Below are 19,326 nucleotides of genomic sequence, written 5' to 3'. Positions count from 1 at the left end.
AGTTCTTTAGTACAAACGACCTGTTGATAGGGTTTCCCAGCTGTTGGCTCAGATTTACCTTTCTCAGTTCTGGTAAGACTTAGTGGTTCAATCTCTGCTGAATTGAATTTTCCAACCTCCTACCTGGGATTGGGGTTGGAGAAGGGAAAGTATAAACGAAACCATGGCTTCTCTGTAGTCAGTTGTGGGAAGAAAGGTGGGGGCCCAACTCTGAAATGTGCAGTCTTAATGGTCTTAATGGTTCTGGCTTCAGGAGAGCTCTGCAGCTTCACCATTGCCTGCCTGTAACTCCAGATCCCGAGTCCCTTCTGTGAAGTTGGTGCCGGGAGACTGTCTCTCTGCTGCAATGTGCTGGGAAGCTGGGCTTCTAACTGTTCTCCTGTCTTCTTTTAAACCAGACCCACCTTCCTTGTCCATGCCCCATCTTCCCTGTCCTCTTCAACATCCCCAGGGCCTCTGGTTTCTTAGTTTTTAGTTTCTGTGAGAAAAAAAAATCCTGCTTATCTTCAGACTTTGATGTCTGGCATTATCCTTTATTAACAACTTTCCTTTTTCATCAGTTGTGCTTTGGAGTTACCAATATGACCCAGTTTACTGAACACAAAACTGTCCCTCCTCTGTCTATTGTGATTGTTGTTCAAGGACAAGTGATTTTCAAGTAGGAAAAGAGATACCCTTTGTTCTGTTGATGTCGTGAGAACCAAAGGTCAATGTTATGATATGACATAACAATGATTACATAACAATGTTATGTTATGATAATGATGATTACTGTCATTATTTTATGGTAAAGTTTTTAGGGCATGTATCTGTTCTGGGAGTTTGGGCTGTTTTCATGGAAAGAAAACTTAACCGCATGATGACGTCTCTGAGGGGATAAGAGAGCTAACCCTGAGACCTACTCACCCAGTGAAGATGAGGGTTTGCATGAATCACCTGTGTTGGTTTTTGAAGACTTCCTGCCCTCTGCACTGCATAAAATCACCTTGCTAGGTCAGCGAAGGTTCTTGGAGCTGCTGGAGTGATGATGAGATGGGTTCTACCTCCTGAGAATGGATATTAGCAACAGATCTGTTGACATAATTATGTCCAAAGCCAACTTTAAAGAAAAAATTCAATTCATAAACACAAGTGTCCCTGGTTGGAATGGAAAACATAGATGATGCAGTACTTTGAGGGATGAATTCCTATTGCAAAGTCCCAAATAGGGTAGGCATTTTCTGGTTGTCTAAAATAAATTAATTATTAGGGAGTTATTGGCTTTTTGAAAGAGTGATGGAGCATTTTTGTTTATTAAAAGAATGTACTTAGACTTTTGGCTGAGATATTATGGGAGATACTTTGATGAGAAAGACACTGTAGACCTCAAGGAGCTCACAGGTGGTGCTGTTAACCCAGATATACAGGCATCTTTTATTTTTAATGTGGAGATGGATAAGATGATAGTGAAGGCTTGAGCTAAGCACACTGAATATCAAACATGGCTATGTACTCAAAAATATATAGTGGGAATAACACATATATGCATGTGTGTGCACCCACACGCAAACATAATTTTACCATACATCTCACATAGTTCTAAAGCATAGCTATTATTGAGATCAGTGAACTAAGATTACAGGTATCTCTTGAGGAAGATGGAGATGAGAGGAAAGATAGTTATTTTTTTCTTTTTGTATTGATGTCTCATTTGATAAATTGCAAGGAAGCTATTGAAAAAAAAAACCCTGAACCCTTTCTGTTCTCTATCCCCCCTCCAGGGATAAAAGTTGCAAGTGATTGTTTCTCTGTCACCCAATCTCAGTATCCCATATAGGCAGTAAAGTACCAACTTTAGAGGAAAGCCTTGCTCAATTAGCACTAGAGAAATTTTCTCTATTTCTAAAGTTAGAGGGAATTTTTTCCCTTCAACCTTCTTACTTTAATCAAACCACCAATTGCCATTTTATCAATTTAATCACAGGCTTCCTTTTGAAAACTTGGCTGCTGAGGAATTAGTCTCCAGGGTCAATGAACCCCTACAAGCAGCCTCACCTATGAATGCCACAGAGAGAGCTCATTCCCAATTCAAAGGCTCATCTACTCAGATGTCTGCGGCAAACTAGGACGTAGTCAACCCGTAGAAACCTTACTCAGAAGGAAAGTTACAAGGGTTGCAGTGGCCCCCCATGAAGGTATACAGTTTGCCTTTTATTTTTTATCATCTTTAAAGATGAGATCTCTTTTTGTGAGTCCTTTTAAGAAAACCCATCTTTCATTCTGAAAAGCAAACTAAAGCAACCACAAAACAGTACCGTAAGTTTCTGTGACAGTTTACAAGTAATATGGACATCCAAATATTTCAGAAGCATGGATATAAAATATTAACATTGTTTTATTAGTGTAAGTTGATTCCAAGGAAAATTACCCCCTTTCCATTGTCAAAGAGAAAGTTACTCAAATAATGCCACCTCACTCAGAAGTAGTCTCTATCATTCTTCTTCCTGACATAAGCATGTTTTAAACTGTTTTTTACAGCCTTTGAAGAGCCTAGAAGATGTACATAAACAGAGCTGGGTTCCATTTTATTTTACAAATCCATGAACAAAGCGGTCCTCTTGAAAAATTGTTGCAAACTCTTCATTACAAATGACAATGAGGGAAACTGGGAGAACCAGATGGAGCTCTGAATCCCAAGAGGGTTTTTTAGCATCAGAATAGGCAGAAGTAAAAATAAATAAATAAACAAACACATAAGTAAATAAATAAATAAGTACATAAATAAATAAAAGTCAACTATGTTTGACATGCAAATTTACTTTGAAATAAATACAGAATGCTTCAGTGCTGGCTTAACCAGCCCTTCTTCTCTGAAATAATCTTGCAAATTTATTTAGCTTCTTTCCTCCTTGCAGATTCTCAAGCATGCCATAAGTTAGCGGTAGAGATGTTCCCCAGAGAAGCAAGGGAAAAAACATAGCAAAAGGGGAATAAACACCACCAGTTCTTCAATGATGTTAGAAACTACTTGAATTCATAATAGTTGCAACAGTTCTTCCTTCAACATACCCATTAGGCGATTTCCCAGGTCTTATACTTGAATATTTGGCATTAAGGTCATGAGCTATTATATAAGAAAATTTGGATTTCAAATTTACTTACGAAAAATGGGAGAAAGACCCATTTATTTATATTATCACAGCAAAGGAAACCATTCCTTTAAAAGTGACTACTAATTGAATTTTTTTTTTTTTTTTTTGAGACAGAGTCTCAGTATGTCACCCTTGTTAGGGTACCGTGGCTTCACAGCTCACAGCAACCTCAAACTCTTGGGCTCAAGTGATTCTCTTGCCTCAGCCTCCCAAGTAGCTGGGACTACAGGCACCCACCACAACACCTGGCTATTTTTTGTTGCAGTTGTCATTGTTGGTTAGCTGGCTCTGGCCGAGTTTGAACCCACCAACTTCGGTGTATGTGGCTGGTGCAGTAAACACTGCCCTATGGCCGCCAATCCCTAATTGAAATTTTTAAGCTGAAAAAGGATTTTTAAGACATTTTGGGACATTTTAGTATTTCAGTAGGATTGGGGGGGGCATCCTTCAAGTAGTAGTAAATGCATACATTTCGGAGTCTCACCCAAGGATAACAGTTGTTTCTATACTTTTCTCTCTTGTTCTTCAGGAATCTGAGGGAGCAGCATATGTTTCTTTCTTGTACTCTCTGTTGATCCAAATTCCCAAATACTCATTCTGTGGAATTTGGTACTCCGTTTGTGCTTCGCTCCCATCAGAGAGCAGTGAGGCTTTCTAGAACAAGTCAGACTTTCACCGCCTTCCTTCCTGGGACTTGCAGGCATTGCTTTGGGCTCCTCTATCATTCTTGTCTCCTGCTGGCCTAGCAACTACTGTACTTTGGGACAATGGGGAGTTACTTTTGTTTTGGTGTTCTTTTATAGCTTTTATAATTTGGTGACACAGTCATAAGAAGGGCATTCGTTGGCTTCAGTGTGCTTACACTTTACCAGGCAAAAATTCAATACATTATTTAAAAAATAATAATTTAAAGAAAATCCTTAAAGTGGCTGTAAGCAAAGCAGCCTAAGGAGTCATAAGGAAACTATTCTTCTGCCCAGTGGAATTATTAGTTAGCATTTCAGCTAAACATGTAGGCAACAGGTTGTTGGGTTATTCAATTGGAACTCTAAATTTAAATGTGGTAGGCAAGGTGTTTCTGAGATTAGTTTCCACATTTAATTTTTTTCCCATGAACCCAGGAGAGAGTACCACAAAAATATTAGCCCCTAGAGGATCCCATTCTTTTTTTTTAATGATGGGCTTTAATAATGACAAGTCAGCCAATCAAGTACAAAAAGGTAAGTAGCTGAAAAATCCCACAGGATAGCTCAAGCTAATACAAAGCATCACTCTGAAAGATCAAGATGAGGTTGGATATTCTTTTATTCTAATCCCATCAAGACCCAAGTCTGAGATGGCACATTGGGCAGAACAGATCAAGCTGGTTCACCATCTGCCTTTTCTTAGCTGCCGAACCTTAAACCCCAAACAATCCTTATATGTTCTCAGAATAATTCTGGGGTTTGCAGCAACCCTAGCATAATCATGCTAAGATAGCTTTGATTTTTTATAAGTGTAGGTAGAAGAGACTTTTGTTTGTAAGATGTGATTTTTGAAAAATATGAATTTTTCCAAGCCAAATGGCTCTTTTCTCACAAACTCCCTTATGCCTGAACACAGATCCCTGAAAAAAAAAAAAAAAAAAAAACTTTGAATTTATTATAGATTGATGGGCATATCTCAAAACAGGTGCCTTATCAAGTCTTATCAGTCATTTACACTTCATTGTAAATTTGTTTAATACAGTAAGCTATTTTACTCAGAGTTAAATTTAATACAAAATTAAAGGAGGAAAGAAATAACATTTGTTTGGACTAGGATTTTTTTTTTCAAGTAATCCGAAACCTAGTCAATTATGCACCATTATTTAAAAGAACTCTAGAGCTCAAACAGGATAAATTACATGCTCAAATTAGTTGAGCTAGTAACAGAAGCAATATGTATTCAGTTCTACAGAAAAAAAAAAATTAAATTGAAGAAGAGAAATCAGGAAGAAACCATAAGTTTCATTTGGATTGGATGCTAAGTCTCCATTTATTTCTTTGAGGACTCTCCAAACTGTTCCATAGAGGTTGTGCTAATTTGCAGTCCCACCAACAATGTGTAAGCATTCCTTTCTCTGTGTATCTATACCAACATCTATTTGTTTGGATTAAAAAAAAAATTCTAAATGGGGTAAAGTGATATTTCATTGTGGTTTTCATTTGCATTTTCATGATAATTAGTGATGTTGAATTCTTTTCCTTGTGCTGTATTTATAGCCTCTTGTATAGAAGCTAGCACATAGTAGATGTTCAATAAAATTTGAATAAATTAATACTAAATAATTTTTTAAGTCAACTTTATCTCTGTTGTGGATCTTATGAAATTATCTATTCCTTAACATGTATCTATATAAAGCAAATTATAATTATAGTCCTCCTAGTCTTCCTTTATTACTGGGTTACTGTAAATGCAAGTATGATAATAATATATTATAAATAAAACTACTTTACACACTGCTTACTGTTATATAAAATCAGGCAATTTTACAATGTTTTTAATCCCCATGTCATAGATTACTAACCTAAGTCAGTGAATCACCATTTCTCTTAGTGTTGGAGACCATACAAGTGTTATGGAAAAATTCAGCACTCCTGGACATGTTACACATTTCTCCTTAGTCCTACAAGAAATGAAAAATGGAAAAATGTTAGAATCTATGTTCATCATATTGTGGTGTGGTGACCTACGATGGCTCCTGGAGTTTTATCAAACATGCACAGTGATGGCTTGCAGGGTCATCATGCGGGCCACATGAGGCGGTGTGATTGTATTTGTTTCTGTTTTGTTTTTTTTACTTCAAAATAAGATATGTGCAGTGTGCATAGGAATTTGTTCATAGTTTTTTTTTTTTTTTAAACTATAGTGCAGCCCTCCAACGGTCTGAGGGACAGTGAACTGTTTAAGAAGTTTGAGGACCTCTGCTTTAGAGGAAAAATACCCAAAATAACGGCATGAATTGTACAAATATGATATAACACAATTAGCTATGAGCACTGGAGAGAAGACTTACAATGTTCACAGTAGTCGTCATTATGAAAAGGTGTCCGCGTATTGATGATTGACTGATGACTGTTGCCATCCGTCAGCCTTCATGTGATAGATGGCCTCAAATTCTTTGTCACCCTTCTTATTGAGAAGTGGACTCTAATTCTCCTCCACTTGCATCAGCACAAGCTCTAGGAAATATGTTCACCAAGAGAATATGGAAAGTGACACAGCTTTATGTCTAGGCCATAAGTGACATTAGCTCCCAATATCCTGTCTCTAAAACACTTCCTCTAGAAGCCCTGGGTCTAACTGTCTGCTGTCCCTGAGACTACCATGCTGGACAGACACTTGTAAACACTCTGACAGACCATCCCAGCTGAGCCCAGCCTGCCAGGCATCCCTAACAAGGCCCTAGACATGAGGATGAAGTTGTCTTGTATCTTCTGGACCAGGCTCAGTATTTTGCTAGCTGAGTAACAAGGCACCTGTGTCACAATCACATGGAAATAAAGAGTTCACTTGCCTTTCTTTATTCTTGACTCACAAATTTGGGAAATAATATTAAGAAGTTGTTTTATGAAGTGTTCAGTATAGTTTTCTATATAATAATAGAAAGCTGAACTAATTGGTTCACAGAATGTAAGATTTCTTTTCCTCTCAACCATAATACTTTCATACAATTTGTGTGCTATATATCTTTATAAAGATCTTGGTTTTTGCTACTTTTGTGTTTCTTATATCCTTAATTCATACAAATAAATCAATGGATTCTGAAAATACAAAGGTAATAAAGTAGTAATTTTAATGGAAATATTACAATTCCAAAAATAATATTAAAATGAGACTTGAAGAAAATTCCAGTGCAAACACAGGTATAATTTTTTATGTACTGAAACAAATGACTCTATGACTATGATATATAACTGGAAAAAAAAAGTGACATTGAAGAGCATATATTTAAAAATTCACACTGGTATATTCACTGTTTAGAAGTTTGGTCAAATGGTAGCATAAAATTTACTGAGCCTTTCTTGTTATATTCAAACAAATCAAAGTAACCACTCTAGTAGTCCAAATGAGTTTTCCTTTAACATATGCAAAAGAAAGCTTTCAAGTAAAAATTGATGCTCATGAGACATCACTCAAAATTATTCTTTTTCTAACTGAAATGAGATTTAACTCACATTGTAATAGAGATGCTTATAGTATCAGCTGAAAAGTTATTAACAAACATTCTTCCCTGAACCTTATCCCTAAAATTCCATTACAAGTGACAATAATAGATATTACATAATGATAATGTGATATAGTACAGAAATCCAATTACTACTGTGTGCATTTCGGCCAATGGAGTGGAAAAAGTTAGCTTTGTATTTGGACAAAATATCTAAAGTACAAAAGATGAATCAGCTATGATGCTTTAAGAGATACAACTATAAGAGAAAAATGCTCAACAACTTTGCTCTTTTTTTAGCATTGAGAACACAAACTACAGGAGAAAATGTTTTTGGTTTACTTTAGGATTGTTTTGTAAACCACACTGTAGACTACTACCAGTCCATGAGGCTGAGCGCTGCCTGAGTAGGCTGTGCACCTGCTATGTGTGGCCCATCCTGCTCTAAGAACAAGCCCTGCTGTAGTCACCAGGAAATGCAGTGGTCGGCACTACACTTCCTGATGTTTATTCAGCGTGGACAAAACACAAGCAATGGGAAAAGGATCGATTTTTAGACATTAAGAGTTAACATGTTTATCATGTTATTTGAAAAAAATCATTTCAGTTTTGTTACACTGACCAACTAGGGAACATTGCTATTGTTTTTTTCTTTTTCAGAGTCTTACTCTGTTGTCCCAGGTAGAGTGCAGTGCTGTGGTGTGATCATTGCTCATTGCCACCTCAAATTCCTGACTCAACCAATCTGCCTGCTTTAGTCTCCCAAGTAGCTGGGACTACAGGTACCCATCACCACACCCAGATAATTTTTTTCTATTTTTTGTAGAGACAGGGTCTCTCTCTTGCTCAGGCTGGTCTCAAACTAATGACCTAAGGAGACGTGCTTGCTTTGGCCTCCCAGAGAAGTAGGATTATAGATCTGAGTCACTGTGCCCAATCATGTTTGTTCTTTTGTCACATGACAAGGGACTAAAGAAAGTACTTCAGAACTGAGGCTTATTTCAAACCAACTATTCAGAGTCACCGGCCAGAGATGCCAAAAGCTTGCTTTTATTCCAACATCTTATAATTATGTTGTGGGTCTTTATTTTTATTCTTATTTACTGTAAAGAGAGTAAGCAAAGAAAACTAGATTTGGAATTTAACCAAAGTATCATCTATTGAGTCAGATATATTATAGATCCTTTGGCAAAAGTTTGTAAACAGTATCACCCTTTTAGTGAAATAAAATAAAAATTGTTCTATTTTTAAATATTGTATTATTTTTATAAAATATGAGTCCATTTACATTCAGGAAAAGAGAAAAATAAAAGAAGAAAGAGCATGTCAGTGGGTAGAGTTTGGCGTTGCGGAGCTCAGTGCAAAGAGGCAGTTCGAAGAATTTCCAGGCTGTGTATCCTGTCTGTGGTGATGGTTACAAAAATCTAGAAGTGTGTAAAAACTTACTATCTGCAAAAAAGGGGGATTTTTGCTATTTGTAAATTTTAAAAAATTAAAATGAATCTATTTTAAAGGGACAGAGATTTGGATGTTCATATTTGCATTAAACGCTCATTAATTTGTCTGAATTATTGAAAAACATTTCCCTTTTTTTACAATAGACTGTAAAAATTAATCCATCTTGTTCTCTTTATTCAGACTATCATGAAGTCTTATAGTTAAGTAGAATGGAATGAAAAAAGATACCAGAAGCAGTAAACACAGAAGTGGAGCTGTGAAAACCCACAGAAGAGTTAGAAATCAGGCCTGCTCTGCTGGTGCTAAAGTTAGCCAAGTTCTTCTCAGCACTGAGGCCTCAGGTGCAAATGAGCACATCTGGATGTAACAGCAGCAGACTCACAGAAAGACACCAAGAAGCAAAGGATGGATAAAATATTCTGTTACTGCACACATGCCTTTCCATTGAAGTTACCTAATATTTCTTCTCAGTATTACATGTGCTCTCTTATTTAAGTGTATTTACCTTCCTTTGCTATAAGCTGGGAGACTAAAGGATTAAAGTCTAGGTTTGGCTTTCCTTGCTTTCTCAATACTATTCTCATAAAAAAAAAAAATTACTTAAAAAATGCTTTAGGTACTAAAGCAATTGGTCAGAACTTTGAATTACTTCTCTCACTATTGAATTTGAAGCATCTGTTATAAGCAGCAAAACCTTTCCAAAATGAGAAAGGAGCTGTGGAGAGATCGTGGGCTGCAGAATCATAAGGTCTGCCCTCAACCCAGTTTTGTCATTGATGGGACGACCTTGGATGACAGTGATTATGGTGATGATCATGACACTGACTTCTTAGTCCCCAATCTAAGAAGACTGAGATTGGCTTTGAAGATACAGGAGCTGAAAATAATAGACTGCTCAGTTCAACGCACAGGATTATTAAGTATCAGACAAGACATGTGCTCTGGAATGAATACTGGTGAGGACTACATGACATTGGGATTGTGCTTTTAATGCCACTGAATTGTAAACTTCCACATGGTTAAAATGTTAAATTATATGTTACATACTCTTACCACAATTTTAAAAAGATGTGAAAACAGCATAGGTAAAGAATACACCTAACACAAGCCAGGAGACCCCCTTCTATTCTTCATGAGAATTTATTCAGGTGTGATGATAATAACAGTCAGCATCCTGTTTGGGGTGAGGAGTCTCCCACACCTGAGGAGCTCTCCAAAGTTGAATTTATTTTTCTTTCTGCAGAAGAGCAATATTCATGCTCAAACACAACTTCCACTGAATAAAACAAATTTGCCAAGAGGCCAGCCATGCTCCTCCCCAGGACGAATAGGCTGGTAACAAGGTCTGAGAATCTTGCTGCCCCAATGTTGTGCTATCTCTTTTCCACATCTTTGCTGCATGATGAGAAAACTCACTTTGCTTGTTTCTATGTGAAACAAATTCAGAATTTTAAAATTTATTTTCATGTTAAGTTTATTCATAGTCAGGCATAGTAGATATATACAAAAAATTTAAACACCTACAGGAGTATTAGTGCCTTCTGTCTGGAATTTTCTCCTGTGTGAGGGGAGCTTCATTATCACAACACTTAAGATTCTTCATGAACTTATCTTCAAGAAAACACTTTAATTAGATTACTGCTTTTGGAAAGATAAGTGAGGCATATGTAGCCCAGCCTTTTATTCTTTCCTTTCACCTAGAAGCAACTTCGCTCACATAGATTATACATTGTCTTTTTTCTTATTTTTATTTTTTGAATGTTTTGTAGAAATGGGGTTCTCACTTTGTTGCCCAGGCTGGTCTCGAACTCCTGGCTTTAAGTGATCCTCTGGCTTAACTTCCCAAAGTTCTGGGATTACAGGTGTAAACCACCACATGGGCCTGGGTTGACCTTGGGTCCTCATATTACCCATTTTATAGAGACCTGCCTCAATGTGGGGGATGCCTGATACTGTGTGTTTAGCCCCAAGATTAATATTAGGACTGACTCTGTGTGGGGGGTATATGCACTTGGGTGAACAAGCACGTGTGTAAACAACATTCTTCAATATCAGTTTTAAATAGCAGTAAATAAATTTGTTTTAATTCCCAGCTAATTCAGAACTTATGCAGACAAGAAGGATGTTACTTACCGAGCCTATCAAAACACCCCAGCATCTGCTACAAGGACTAATGAGTTTGAAAAGAAATAATTAATAAAATGGGGAATAGAGTGTATGAGAAGTGATTGGGGCTTCTTCCATGCTTAGGGCAGGTAAGTTGAATTTTGGAAGATGATTTATTAAAACAATTGGGTATCCAGTTGGTGATGTGTAAATCTTGCTTTTCTTGAACACGGGTATACAGGTTTTAGCAGCACCACAGGCCTCAGGAAGGATGATGGCCTTAGCAAAGCTCTGGAGCACACTGAACAGTGAGTAAGCCTCATTCAGGGATTGTGCTTTAGCAAAGATTTAAGAGTGGAGACCTCAGCCAAATCCCTCAGCCTTGGGAGCCTTATCCAGACACCAGCTGGCCCCTACTACATCAGCAAAGGCTCGGCCATTTGCATGTGCAGGCCACCTGGAGCTTGGCCACAGCAAAGTTTGTGGGCAGTAAGATCTCTGCTCATCTCCTGCTCACAGAGACATGGTAGGTAGGCACAGACACTTTCGTTTTTAAATAGTCTGAAAAGAGTTTTACTGGCCTCTTTAACTTGGGGGGAAGAACAATGTTTTGCTGTAATTTCAACTGTCAAACAGCTGACTTCTACAGAAACATTAGTGAGGTGCTAGCTTTACGTTGTTAATGCCAACTACAGTGTTTATGAGTGAAATGACAAGGGTTTTAGGTTTTATTTTGTTTTCAAGTAAATAATAACAGTACTAGCAGAAGGGGGGGATTGGTAAAGCTAGATCTTCTTAAAGTGTTGATAATTTTGGAAGCAAGGTGTTTGATAATGGAAGTTAACTGTGTGACTGTGCCAGCTTTTGTGCATTTTGATTCTAGGTCTAAGTAGACCAGTCTAGACCTTCTGTCTCTTGTTGGTTTTTGCATTTAAGGTCAAGGAGAATACTGTGATCAATACACTTGGATCCAAAGTCTTTTCCCCATCGTCTCAAGAATGACCTTTACAATATCACCTAACCCCAGTGAGAACAGCCCACATCACAAAGTCCCAAAGCTGCAGAGGCTGGCAGGGGTGCAGGGAGAAGGTAACACTTAGACACTGTTGGTGGGATTGCAAACTAATGAAACCTTTCTGGAAAGAAATATGGGGAATCTTCAAAGAACTAAAAGCAGACCTTCCACTTGATCCTGCAATCTAGGTATCTATCCAGAAGAAAAATATCATTTTATTATAAGGATGTTTACACTTGAATTTGTAGCAGCTCAATTCACAATCACAAAGATGTGCCCATCAACCCATAAATGGATTAATATATTATGGTATATGTATACCTTGGAATACTACTCAGCCATAAAAAGATGGAGACTTTACATCTTTTGTATTTACCTGGATGGAGTTAAAGAGGATTTTCCTCAGTAAAGAATCTCAAGAATGGAAAAGCAAGCATCTCATGTACTCAAACTAATTTGAAACTATTAGATTAACAACTAGAGGCTCACATGAGAGAAAAACACAATTAAATTCGAGAAGGAAGGGGAGCAGGGAGCAGGTAGCTTAGCAAACTCCCACATAATGGGTACAATGTGGGGGTATATGGCACATTTCCTAGATAATGGATTCAATTATAACTTTGACTTCACCTTACAAATGCACACAGTATAAACTAATCATATGTACCTTATATTAATCCAAAATTAAAAAAAAAAGAATGGCCTCTATAGGTAAGTACATGAGATTTAAATTAAGAAAATGGCTACTCATTAGCAGTTTTTAAATCTGTTACTATGCTGAGTCCACACTCAGTATGTCAGTGGGTTGACAAAGCCATTGGTGCTCAGGGAGAAATAAAAATTTGAATATGCTGAATGGAAAAAGGGAGATGCCTGAGATAATTATCTCTGATGGGTTTTATTGATCAGTGAAACTGGACTTAATTTGAGAATAGCAAATAAAACCAGGATTAAGTTTTCAAGTTTGGGTCTGATGTTTTATTAATAAACATAATTTGTGGGCTATATAGGAGCTTTTTGAGAAAAAAAAATCTACCCTGAATACCAGTGGCCCCAAGAGAATCTCCCTAGAAGGAACAGCTGCAACTCTAATTAGCCAACATTAATGGTTAAAATTAATGGGTTAAAAGAAAATATATTTGAATTTTTGGTAATTTTCCCCTAGGCCTGGAATGCTCATAGAAGGCTCTCTTTGGGCCTAGCACTCCATAAGTCTCTTCTTTCATGAATTCTTTTCCAAAGAAGGGAGACAAAATCCTTTCAAGTAGTTGAAAGAAAACTTGGATGTAAGAGACTATGAAGTCACTCAGGCTGTTCTTACCTGTTGGGCACATGATGGAGTTATGTTTTTCCACCTAAATGAAGCAAGACCAAGACTCCTTCCTCTTGCCAGCAGTGGGGACCATTAAGTAGGATGGCATTCAAGAGAGCCCCCCTGAGTGGAGATGTGTCATAAGTTCCTGCATTTGGAAAGATTTGCTACCTGAACTGTAATGAAGCCTATTTTCACTGATACAGAAATTAGTTCCTAGAAATGGAGTAACATCATAACAAAAAATGTTAACTATGTGACACTGGCCTTACCATTAAGCCCAGGTAATGGAGAGTGAGAAAGCTAATACCAGAGCCCAGAAATACTGTGTAATTCAATAGCATACTAGTCAGTTAAAAAAACAAACAAACAAACAACAACAACAAAAAAAAAATGCGTCACTTGCAGTAGCTCAAAAGGCAGAGGATATATACAATGAGCTGATAGGTCTTAGTGAAGAGCTTAGCAAAAAAAAAAAAAAAATGTTACCATATGTTTGGTACTGTCTGCTGCATTTATAAAGGTGCTACAATCTCAGAAAAGATGAACTAGTTTGTGAAAAAGAATGAAAACAGAGAAGGAACTCATAGGATTACAAGAGGCAATTACTTATTTTTCCAAAACGCAAAATACAAACTGAGAAACTCCTTGAGTGACAAAAACTGAAAGGTTTATAGAACTCAGTTTTGCTGTTTGGACAAAGTCAAGGATTTTTGACATCACAATCATTGTTAAAATCTGAAAACAGGAGGGGTTAATGTAGTGCCTGGTAATTCCTCTCAGTGAGATGAGATGGCTCAGGGAATTGAAGTTAAAGGTATGGTTCTCACCACAGAGCTGAATAAGCTCAAAGTACTTAGTAGTAAGCCCAGAGAAAGAGGCGTGCCTTTAAAAAAACTGTCGTCTTGGTTATTGGTATGTGGGTCTTACTGGAAGAAAACAGTGATTATTTGGCTTATTCTCTGTTGTTTAGAAATTCAGTACAGAAGAGAAGGGCTGAGAGTTATACTGTTAGAGAAGGTGTGAAACTACACTTAAAAAATGCTTCTGATTCTTTACGTCTGAAAAATTACATGAGCAAAAAGCAAGCTAAAAAGCTGCTCTGTATCCCAAGAGGATATGTTCCCAAATGTTCTCTTCAGATGTGGCCAAGAAGGATAATAAACAAAGGGGATCTTCTCAAAGGGTGCAACCAATTGCCATAGAAATTATTTGATTGTGGAGCCTTTCCCAGGAATCAGAATGGAGGTCTAATCAAGGAATATTACCTTTGCCAGAGAAAGGACTCAGCCGGCATCTGTTTAATGAGAATTTGGAATTGCATGGACTAGTGACTTTCAGCTCATGCTTTCTCAATGAGAATGTGGAAGTAGTTCTGTTTGTCTTCCTTATTTTATATGTATATGTGATGTGGGAGTAGTGGGATGAGGGGAAATTACCTTGCTTTTGTACTCTGCAGGTTTCTGGAGCAAGGAGAGTTACATTTGTCTCTCATATAAAGAATTTTACCATTTCCCCTTGATGCAGAGACTATCATTTTACCTAAATATCCTAGACTTTGAGTAGGCATTTTGACTTAATGGGATTTGGGGTTGCCTTCATGGAGAAAGAGGTGAGTCTACTTTGTACGGGAAGGAGAGTGAAACAAATATTTAGTGGCAAAAAGGGGGGACTGTGAGAGTAATTAGGGCTGCTTCAAAATTTGCTACTTGTCTTCCATTCCCTGAATATGATAGGATCAAATGTCCCCCTTTCTTCTGTTTCAGTTTGAGTACATGGCTTATTCTCGTTGATATAATGTGAGAAGAACTGGTATGGATCACTTTGTGCTGTGTGTGTGTCACCAAGCTCCCTTCACCATTGTCACAGCTACCTGCAGTGTTCTAGATGTTGCCTACTCCATCAGCTTGAGATCTGAAGTGAGGGCCTTGCAAAGCACGTCCCTAACCCTGACTATTTTCAGAAATGTGGCAGGAGCCAGAAATAAATCAATTCTTCCTGACATGATAACGTTGGTAAGTCTCTTCCCTCTTGTGGAGAATATGTGTTTACTTTTGTTCTGCTCTTTGATGCTGTAAGTCTTTATAGGCCCAAAGATACCTGGCAGATGTGTATCAGAAAGCCCAGTTTTTTGCAGAGGTTAGTTAAATTTTCCGGCCTTGCCTTTATAGCAATAAAGTAATTTGGGCCCTTCTTAGTGAATTATTTAGCTTATTCTCCATTGTTTAGAAATCAGGTATGGAAGAGAAGAGCTGAATTGAGGTGCAACAGATGCAGTATTTATTAAACAACATTCACCAGGCACTATTCTTACAAATCTTCACAGCTGCCTTATTAGTGAGATTTTGTTATTTCTCTCCTATCCTTACAGGTATTTTTGCTATTAACAATTCTTGAAGAAGAGGCAACTAAAATACAGAGAAGTTAATTGTCCAATAAGTTTGCTGCATTTCTTTTAGGTTATGATTATCTACTTTATTAAATAGGAGGTGATACCTACAAAAGTGAATAAACCATTATTCTTTTTTATTTGAACAGCCACCTGGAATTTTTGTTTCATTGGGTCAGCATTCTCCTTTCAGGAGGAATAAGCAATCATTGACCCCTAAATGAATGATTCACTAAAGCAGAATTCTAAATAAGTAAAGAATCTGAAAATTTATTTTTAAATATACTTATTAAGAGCCTATTAGACCAGTAAAATAAGAAACTCTGTAGCACTTCATATGTTCTAATATGGATAGTTGTAGATAGTGAAAATTTGATTTCACATTGTATATAAGACATTGAGCTATTAGAAAAATTGTACTTTAAAAATGCTCTGAAAAGTCTTATTGATGTGCATAGATAGACAAATAGATACTCAATGCAAGATAAAATGTTTTCAGATGCACAGAGTAATCTTTGGGGCTGAACTTTTCAGCACCATGGACACCTACTTGAACTTCCACAGATGTCCACACAGACCTGGTTAATGCCTGCCCTTGTCCTTTAGAAAATGTCCTATAGGCTTGGCACCTGTAGCTCAGTGGCTATGACACCAGCCACATACACTGGCAGACCCAACCCAGGCCTGCCAAACATCAATGACAACTACAACCAAAAAATAGCTGGGCATTGTGGTGGGTGCCTGTAGTCCCAGCTACTTGGGAGGCTGAGGTAAGAGAATCACTTAAGCCCATGAGTTTGAGGTTGCTGTGAGCTATGACACCATGGACCCACAGACATAGTAAGACTCTGTCTCGAAAAAGAAAAAGAAAAGAAAAAGAAAATGAGTTTAAAAAATGTCCTATAAACAACAGGTTAGTTGCCACTCAAAACTATATGATGGACAAAAATTCTGTTCCCCCATCCATGTTGAAAGCCTGATTCCCAATGTGATAGTATTTGAATATGGTATTTTTTCACAGTTTAATTGCTCTATGCATTTATTATTGGCTATTATTAATGAGGAAAGAGGACAAAAAACTCACAAATACTCTACACAATTTCACAAGACACATTGCAGGGGAAAAAAGTGACTGAGCTGTATCAACAGTATCAGTATTGTAATGTCTGGGAGGACATATTCCTGGGAGAGGAATAATTCCTGGTGGAGGGGGTCTCATTCCTGAAGGGGCATACCTATTGGTGTCCATTGGAAGCTCTATTGGACTACCTATTGGAAGTCCAATTGGTGGGCCCATGGGTAGTCTCATACCAGGTGGAGGAGCCACAATGCCTGGAGCTGCTATTGCTCTTTGGAAGCAAATTAGGGTCAGATTAGATTGATGAGGTTGGAGCCTGCAAGAACCTTCCAGAAGATGAAGAGATCAGAGTGCTGTCTCTTCACACTGTAGAGAAATAACAAGAAATCCACCCTCTGCTAATCAGGAAGCATTTCCTCACCAGACCCTGCACCTTGTACCTCAATCTTAAAATTCCCAGCCTTCCAAAACTATGAAAAATAAATTTCTGTTATTTAAGCCACTTGGTCTGTGGCATCTTTATAATCTGAACTAAGGTAGGACATATCTTCCTTGTACTGTAGAAATATAAGACTAATTAACTAAGAAAGAAAGTTAGACTTGCAGTTCCTGATCAATTTTCTATCAAGATAATTTTTTTTTTTTTTTGGTGGTTTTTGGCCGGGGCTGGGTTTGAACCCACCACCTCCGGCATATGAGACCGGTGCCCTACTCCTTGAGCCACAGGCACAGCCCCAAGATAAAAATTTTTAAATGCATAATATAGGTTCAAGTCTTATATTAAAAGATAGAAAACATTAGACTGGATCTTCTATGGTTTCCAAGACTGATTTAATAATTCATTTGGTCAACTAGGTGAATGCTGATATTAGTGTGTTCCAGGATTGAGTAAGAGGTTCTTGCTTCCTGTTCACCTCCATTTTTGGTAACAATAAAGCAGGCTCATTTACTTTATTTCCCAAAGCAATCCCTAATCTAATCTGGATATAGAGTCAGTTAAGAATTCTATGAGCATTGAAGCCCTCAAAACAAACTTGTATTATCACATTTTCATGTAGAACAGTTTTAGCCACAAGGCTCTTCCCCAAATATGTTCATTTGTAACCTTATTTATAACCTTATTTCCTAGTATAAATTTACCTTCAGTTGGTCTGGAGCCAAAATTTCAGTCAGGTAGAGTAAAGCAACTAATAAAGTTAGTGTTTCAGCTGTACTTATTCCTCAGGATATAACCCCATTAAGTTATGTTAGATATAGAGAGAGTCCTCAGCACACAAAAGGGGTTATGCAAAGAAATGCAATTAAGTAGGTGGGTGGAAGCTCACTATATTGTAAGGGTTCCCAGTGTTGGAAATTTCCATTGTTTATACAATTTTGTCCTACATGCTAAGTAATATATCTTTGAGGATCTTATCGGGACCTTTTCTTTTTTTTTTTCAATCAAGATCTGTTTGATGAATCAGACATGAAGACAGACCATATAGTTTTTATAATAGATCTTTTTATATTGGATACATTCTCATTAACATTCACATAAATCTACTAAAGGTCAAGAGGTCTAATATATATTGTAGCTCTAAAACATTATCAGGCGTGTATCAGTAACTTAATCTTTCAAGAATGAAGGTATATTTATACCTATCTCACAAAAAGTGCATATTCAAGAAAAAATATTTCCTTGATAATTCATAAGCAATTAAGTAATTATTTCTAATAATTAAGCCATTTAGATCAGTGATATAACATAACTTAATGGGGTTATATCCCGGGGAGTAAGTACAGCTATTCTACATAAGTTTGTGTCTGATAATTAAGGCCATTTAGATTAGGAATCATTTAGGTTCGGTAAAGAAATATGTCTCTAGTCAAGCCATTGGTGATTTCCCATATTTATGTGGTGACTTAATTTTTGCAAAGATCTTTCATGTACATTAAATCATTTATTCATTGATATAGTAGTCTGAGTTAGGTATCATTATCTTTACTTTTTATATGAGAATGTTCTGGCTCATAATCATAGTCCACAATTACATAGCTATGAAACGACAGATCTGAGACTCAGAATAACATCTTTTGTTTTCAAGTTCAATCTTCTATTCAGAAGAGTATTTAATGGGTTAGCTGTAATGTGCATTCATAAACTCAATGCATATCTGTGTTTTCTGATGGAACAAAGAGGTCTGATGTTTCTTCTGTGTATACAGAGGAGGCTATAGTAATTGCCAGAAGTTAGCTTAAAAGTAATCTATGCATAGCTTATATAGATTGTTAGGATACTTTGAAATCCATGTGCTTTATCCATATAAAACAGAAGAAATTCCAGGCTAAGGTTAGAGAAATAAACAATAATTTATCCCATTTATCCATTTGGTGACTGTCTCCGCTGTTGATGACCTCAGGTCACGGAGTGGGCACATTGCGTTCCAGCACCACAGCACAAGCAGCCAATGGCATCCTCAACTCTCAACGCTGTGTGGGTGAGAGCTGGCTTCAGAAACTCTTGGCTTTGACCCACTGAAGATCAAACTTTCTGAACTGTTTCTCGACCTGTCTTGACTCTTGCCTATGCTGTCCTCATTATGGTTGGGGCCACTTTATCGGTTTGGACTCTGGCTCTGTTTTTCAACTCGCTTTTAACTCTTTTATGG

This window comes from Nycticebus coucang, chromosome 24 (assembly GCF_027406575.1).
Source record: "Nycticebus coucang isolate mNycCou1 chromosome 24, mNycCou1.pri, whole genome shotgun sequence".
NCBI classification, from domain to species: Eukaryota; Metazoa; Chordata; class Mammalia; order Primates; family Lorisidae; genus Nycticebus; species Nycticebus coucang.
This window is presented reverse-complemented; position numbering follows the sequence as displayed.